This window comes from Jaculus jaculus, chromosome 8 (assembly GCF_020740685.1).
Source record: "Jaculus jaculus isolate mJacJac1 chromosome 8, mJacJac1.mat.Y.cur, whole genome shotgun sequence".
Lineage (NCBI taxonomy): Eukaryota > Metazoa > Chordata > Mammalia > Rodentia > Dipodidae > Jaculus > Jaculus jaculus.
Window position 1 is genome coordinate 129,988,590 of NC_059109.1, and position 6,563 is coordinate 129,995,152.

Genomic DNA, 6,563 nt, shown 5'->3' on the forward strand with positions numbered 1-6,563 from the left:
CAGGGTGGCCTTGAACTCATGGCACTCTTTCTACCTCTGCCTCCTGAGTGCTGGGATTAAAGGCGTGAGCTACCACACCTGGCCAAATAGTTCTTATTAACCTTGTTTTATAGATGAGTTAACAACAGAGGCTCAGAGACGTCAACTTGACTAAGGTCATTGTTGCAGTTACTTCTCATGGCTGGACAAACACCTGACCAGAAGCAGCTAATGGGAAGAAAGGGTTTATTTCAGTTTACAGATCCAGGGGACGTTCTATCATGGCAGAAGAAGCTGGTTCACTTTAGCATCTACAGAAGAGAATGAGAGAGAGAGAGAGAGAATCCAGCATCAGCAAGTGCGAATAGCCAGAGCTCAAGCTGCCTCTCCACACACCCAATAGGGCTGGATTTAAGATCTGTCCCCAGTGACATGCCTTCCATAGCAGGGTTTCATCTGCTGAAGACTACGTCGGAAGCCGGAGAAATGTCTTAGCAGTTAAGACCTTTGTGAAGCCTAAGGACCCAGGTCTGATTCCATAGAACCCACATAAGCCAAATGTACAAATTGGGTCCTTAGGCTTCACAAGCAAAGGCCCTCCTTAGTATTTAGTGGCTAGAGGTCCTGGCGTGTCCATTCATTCTCTCTCCCTCTCTCATAAATAACTAAGGAGCCAAGTGTGATGATGCACACCTTTAATCCCAGCACTCAGGAGGCTAAGGTAGGAGGATCACTGTGAGTTCAAGGCCACTCTGAGAGTACCTAGTGAATTCCAGGTCAGCCTGGGCTAAATTGAGGTCCAAAACAAGAACAACAACAAAAAAAAAAAAAAAAAAAACCCAAAAAGTCAGCCGTGGTGGCACACGCCTTTAATCCCAGCACTCGGGAGGCAGAAGTAGAAAGAATGCCATGAATTCAAGGTCACCCTGAGACTACATAGTGAATTCCAGGTCATCCTGGGCTAGAGCAAGACTCTATTTCAAAAAACAAAAACAAAAAATAAAAAATACTAAGGAGGGCTGGAGAGATGGCTTAGTGGTTAAGGCGCTTGCCTGCAAAACCTGAGGACCCAGGTTCAATCCCCCAGTGCCAACATAAGCCAGATGCACAAGGTGGGGCATATTTCTGGGGTTCATTTGCAGTGTTGCAGTGGCTAGAGGCCCTGATGTGCCCATTCTCTATCTCTCTCTATCTGCCTCTTTTTCTCTCCCTCTCAAATAAATAAATAAGTTTTTTTTGTTGTTGTTGTTTTGTTTTTTTTTTTTGTTTTTGTTTTTGCAATATAGGGTCTCACTCTAGCCCAGACTGAGCTGGAACTCACTACAGGAGTCTCAGGCAGGTCCTGAACTCACAGTGATCCTCCTACCTTTGCCTCCTCAGTGCTGGGATTAAAGGCATATAAAACCATACTCAGCTTTTATTTATTTAGAAAATTTTTTAAAATTTATTTATTTGAGAGAGACAGACAGAGAGAGAAAGAGGCAGAGAGAGAGAAAGAGACAATGGGCGCAGCATGGCCTCCAGCCTCTGCATATGAACTCCAGATGCATGTGCCCCCTTGTGCATCTGGCTAACGTGGGTCCTGGGGAATCAAGCCTGGAACCGGGGTCCTTAGGCTTCACAGGCAAGCGCTTAATAGCTAAGCCATCTCTCCAGCCCCATACTCAGCTTTTAAAATATTTTATTTATTTGACAGAAAGGGGGAAAAAGAGGGAGAGGAAGAGAGGCAGATAGAAAACAGGCCAGCCAGGGCCTCTAGCCATTGCAAGCAAACAAACTCCAGATGGATGCACCACCTTATGCAGTTGGTTTATGTGGGTACTGGGAAATCAAACCTGGGTCTTTAAGCTTCACAGGCAAGCGCTTTAACCACTAAGCCATCTCTCTAGCCCTATGTTTTTCTTTTAGCAATGTAAGTAATTTAATATGCCATAAGTATTACATTAAATTTCGACCACTAAAAAAAATCTCCTTTAGGAAATAATCTGCAACTAGTATGCTGGAAGCACCTGGAAAAAAGCTTAATAATCTATATTTATTTATTTGTTACTATAAAACTTAGACTTGAAGAAACAGAAAAATATTAGAAGCTGCTAATGGTATTCAAAGTGACTATGGCAAAAATTAACAGAAATGATCATTCCATGTCAAAATAATTGTTTGCAAATATAATAAAATTGATTTTGACTTATTTATTGTACTACAAATATCATACATTTTTAAATATAAAAATCACTGTATAAACATTCCTGTGTAGTCTTTGAAATTCTCTATTGCAGTCAGGGTTGCACTGCTAATAGAAATCACCCAATCAAGAACAGCTTGTGGGAAAAAGAGGTTTATTTTGGCTTATAGGCTCAAGGGGAAGCTCCATGATGGCAGGGAAAACGACAGCATGAGCAGAGGGTGGACATCACCCCTGGCCAACATCAGGTGGACAACAGAAACAGGAGAGTGTGCCAACCACTGGCCAGGGGAAACTGGCTATAACACCCATAAGCCCGCCCCCAACAATACACTGCCTCCAGGAGGCGTTAATTCCCAAATCTCCATCAGCTGGGAACCTAGCATTCAGAACACCTAAGTTTATGGGGGACACCTGAATGACACCACCATATTCCACCTCTGGCCCCCTTGATATCATGATATCCATACGTGATATAAAATGCAATGCATTCATCTAACTTTAAAAGTCCCCATAGTTTTTATCAATTCCAATGATGCTCGTGCAGCCCCATAGTCCAACATCTTTTAACTGAGCCATAATACCAAAAAATAACCTAAAAAAAAAAAAAAACTATAATGGCACAGGATAAACATTCACACTGAAAAGATGGCATTGGGCACAGCAAAAAATATTCAACAAATACTAGATTTAAAACAATCAAGGCAAGGCTGGAGAGATGGCTTCCGGTTAAGCACTTGCCTGTGAAGCCTAAGGACCCCAGTTCAAGGTTTGATTCCCCAGGACCCATGTTAGCCAGATGCACAAGGGGGCACACACATCTGGAGTTCGTTTGCAGTGACTGGAAGCCCTGGCATGTCCATTCTCTCTTTCTCTCTGTCTGTTTCTCTCTGTGTCTGTCACTCTCAAATAAATAAGATAAACAAAAAATAAAAAATAAAACAAAATCAGGGCAAACATCAAACTCTGTAGCTTCAAGTCCAACAATTGTAGTCAGTGACAAGTCTCCAAATCCGATAATTCTAACCAGCAGCAAGTCTCTGGAGTTCAATTTTACCCCTCCAGCTAGGCTACTCACAGTCCTGGGAAACTTCATGGGGCTGCCAGCAATCTTTGGCAGCCATTTCATGGTCTTGGGCATCTCCACTGGGTCTCCACTACAACCCACAGTCCATCCTCATGGCTCCATCCGGTCTCCATATAGGCTTCCAGCAAACCTGCTTCACACTGCCCATGGCCATTTCCAAAACACAAGGCCATGTTGCAAACTCAATGATCCTTTCTTTCCTGCATATCTTATATTCCACAATACCAGGTAGGGTGCCAATTTGTTAATGCAGGGGGAATAAAGCAGACTTTGAAGAAGAGGATACTCTTTGAGCACTCAGGCCCCTTCAAAAGATTCTACATTCTTCCTATTGCCCCACTGCAGATCAACTGGTCCAATCTCAAAGATTGTAACCTCTCAACTGCAGCTGAATAGACAGCAGTTCACCCCAAGATTTTTCTTTCTGTGCCATATCCCTCTGCTCACACCAGTTCATTTCTACGCAAAGCAACCCTGCACAACTTCTCGGGACACGGACATAAGAGCAAGCTTCCCACACAAACTGCTAGCCCAGTCCAGGCGAAGCTCTTTCTCACCCTCATAAACCAAACCTCACAGTCTATAGTTCTTACTGCATTCAGGTCTTTCGACCCTCACCAGAATAGTCCATCAAGCTGTACTTACAGCACTGCAAGGCATCTCTTAGGCCAAGGTTCAAATCCTTCCACATTCCTCTTGAAATTCAGCTTCAAAAGGCCAAAGCCACACAGTCAGGGGTCTAGCAGCAATCCCACTCCTCGGTACCACTTTACTGTTGCAGTCCGGTTCGCATTGCTGGTAGAAATCACCCGACCAAGAGCAGCCTGTGGGAAAAAGAGGTTTCTTTTGGCTTACAGGCTCAAGGGGAAGCTCCACAATGGGAGGGGAAAACGATGGCATGAGCAGAAGGTGGACATCACCCTCTCTGGCCCACATAAGGTGGAAGGTGGACAACCGGAACAACAGAGTGTGCCCCTACAATATTTTTTTTTTAAAAAGCTGGGCGTGGTGGCGCACGCCTTTAATCCCAGCACTCAGGAGGCAGAGGTAGGAGGATCGCTGTGAGTTTGAAGCCACCCTGAGACTAGGTCAGCCTGAGCTAGAGTGAGACCCTCCCTCCAAAAACAACAATGAGCTGCCGTGGGGCTTTTTCCTTCTCTTCAGCTCTCCCCACTAACCCTCTCTGCTCTCTTTGGGTGCAGGTCTGCTCTGTCTGCTGCTTTGCCATGCCTCAGAAAATTAAGGAAATCAAGGACTTCCTGCTCACAGCCAGGACAAAGGATGCCAAGTCTGTCAAGATCAAAAAGAACAAGGACATGTGAAGTTCAAAGTGCTCTGCAGCAATTACTTGTACCCCTTGGTCATCACAGACAAGAAGGCAAAGAAACTGAAGCAGCCCCTGTTTGGCAGCAAAGTTGCTGAAATGAACCAGACACTACCATTCGGACTGTATTAAAATCTTGAAAAGTCAAAAAAATTTAAAAATAAAAATAAGAGGTTGCCCTGGGGCTAGAGAAATGACCCTGTGGTTGAAAGATGCTTACTTGCCTGTGAAGCCTAAGGACCCTGGTTTGAGGCTCGATTCCCCAGGACCAACGTTAGCCAGATACATAAGGGGGTGCATGAGTCTGGAGTTCGTTTGCAGTGGCTGGAGGCCCTGGTACACCCATTCTTTCTATTTCCTTTCTCTTCTTTTCTTTTCAAGGTAGGGTCTCACTCTAGCCCAGGCTGACCTGGAATTCACTATGGAGTCTCGGGGTAGCCTCGAACTCACAGTGATCCTCCTTCCTCTGCCTCCCAGTGCTGGGATTAAAGGTGTGTGCCACCATGCCCGGCTCATTCTCTCTATTTCTATCTGCCTTCTTCTTTGTCTGTTGCTGTCAAATAAATAAATAAAAACAAAAATACTTTAAGAAAAAAAAAAAGATGCTTGCTTACAAAGCCTGCTGGTCTGGGTTTTATTCCCCAGTAGCCATGAAAAGCCAGGCACAGAGCGGGCCTGGTGTGTTCTGCTGCTCCCTCCCTTTCTCTCAATGTTTTTTTCATGGTGGTGGTGTGGGGGGGGTGTTGAGGTAGGGTCTTGCTCTAGACCAGGCTAACTTGGAATTCACTATGTAGTCTCAGGCATTCTGTCTTTCTCTCTGTCTCTTCCTCTCTTTCTCTCTCAAATAAATAAAATATTTTTAAATATTTTAATATATTTTATTTATTTATTGAGAGAAAGAGAGACAGAGAGATAATAGGCACTCCAGGGCCTCCAGCTACTGCAAACTAACTCCAGATGCATGCACCCCCCCTTGTGCATCTGGCTTACGTGGGACCTGGGGAATTGAACTGAGATCCTTTGGCTTTGCAGGCAAACGCCTTAACCTCTAAGCCATCTTCTCCAGCCCTAAATAAAATATTTTTTTTTTAAAAAAAAAAAAAAGGATAAATGAGATCCTCTAGTAAGTTCCTCCAGACACAAAGTCCTTTCGTGCAATCTAAGATTAAGTTAGTTAGTCCATGGAAAAGCACTTAGCCCGTTCCCGGCACCTGTTAAGATTCTTATAAATGTTAACGCGATCAGCAGCTCCTCCGGGGAAGTGTCAGGCCAGAGCAGCAGCCCGTCTGTCGACCCCGGTGGAGTGATTCTTGTTTCACTCCAGTTCACCCTGGTCATGTTGAACTAATGATCAATGGCCACAATCCCTAGGGAGCCACAAACTGTTAAGAGCTGGAAGGGATGGTGGAGATGAGCTCATCCCGGGCTGGAGTTTCCACACGGAGAAATTGGGTCCCCGAGAGGGCAAAGATCAGAAAGCAAACTCAGGGTTAGCAACCTAGACCCACTGCCTGGCTGAGACGGGTTCCCCCCTAAAGGACATCGAGCTTCTTGAAGGCTACAGGAAATAATTCATTCCTGTCTCTAGCGGTAACCCACTCCCCAGCCCCCAACCAAACCAGTAAAGCATTAGAAGCTATTAACAGAGAGCAGATCATGTGACTGGATTCCACCTCAGCTAAAGGGCTTAGAATGCTTCAGTGAGTAGTCTGAGATTCAGAAATACTCACTTTAGCTCCTTCTCAAAGACTTATTAACCAGCCCTGTCCGAAAACTGCGCCGTGAGCGACCAAGGGGAAAAAGAGCTGGCATGAGAAATTCCTTGAAAAAAAGTTCAACTGCACTGTATATGATTTTGGGCCACTTCTTCTTCTCCCTCTTCTTTTATGTCATTGTTGTAGTTGTTTTACGAGGCAGGGTCTCACTCTAGTCCAGGCTGACCTGGAATTCACTATGTAGTCTCAGGCTGGCCTCGAACTCACGAGGAT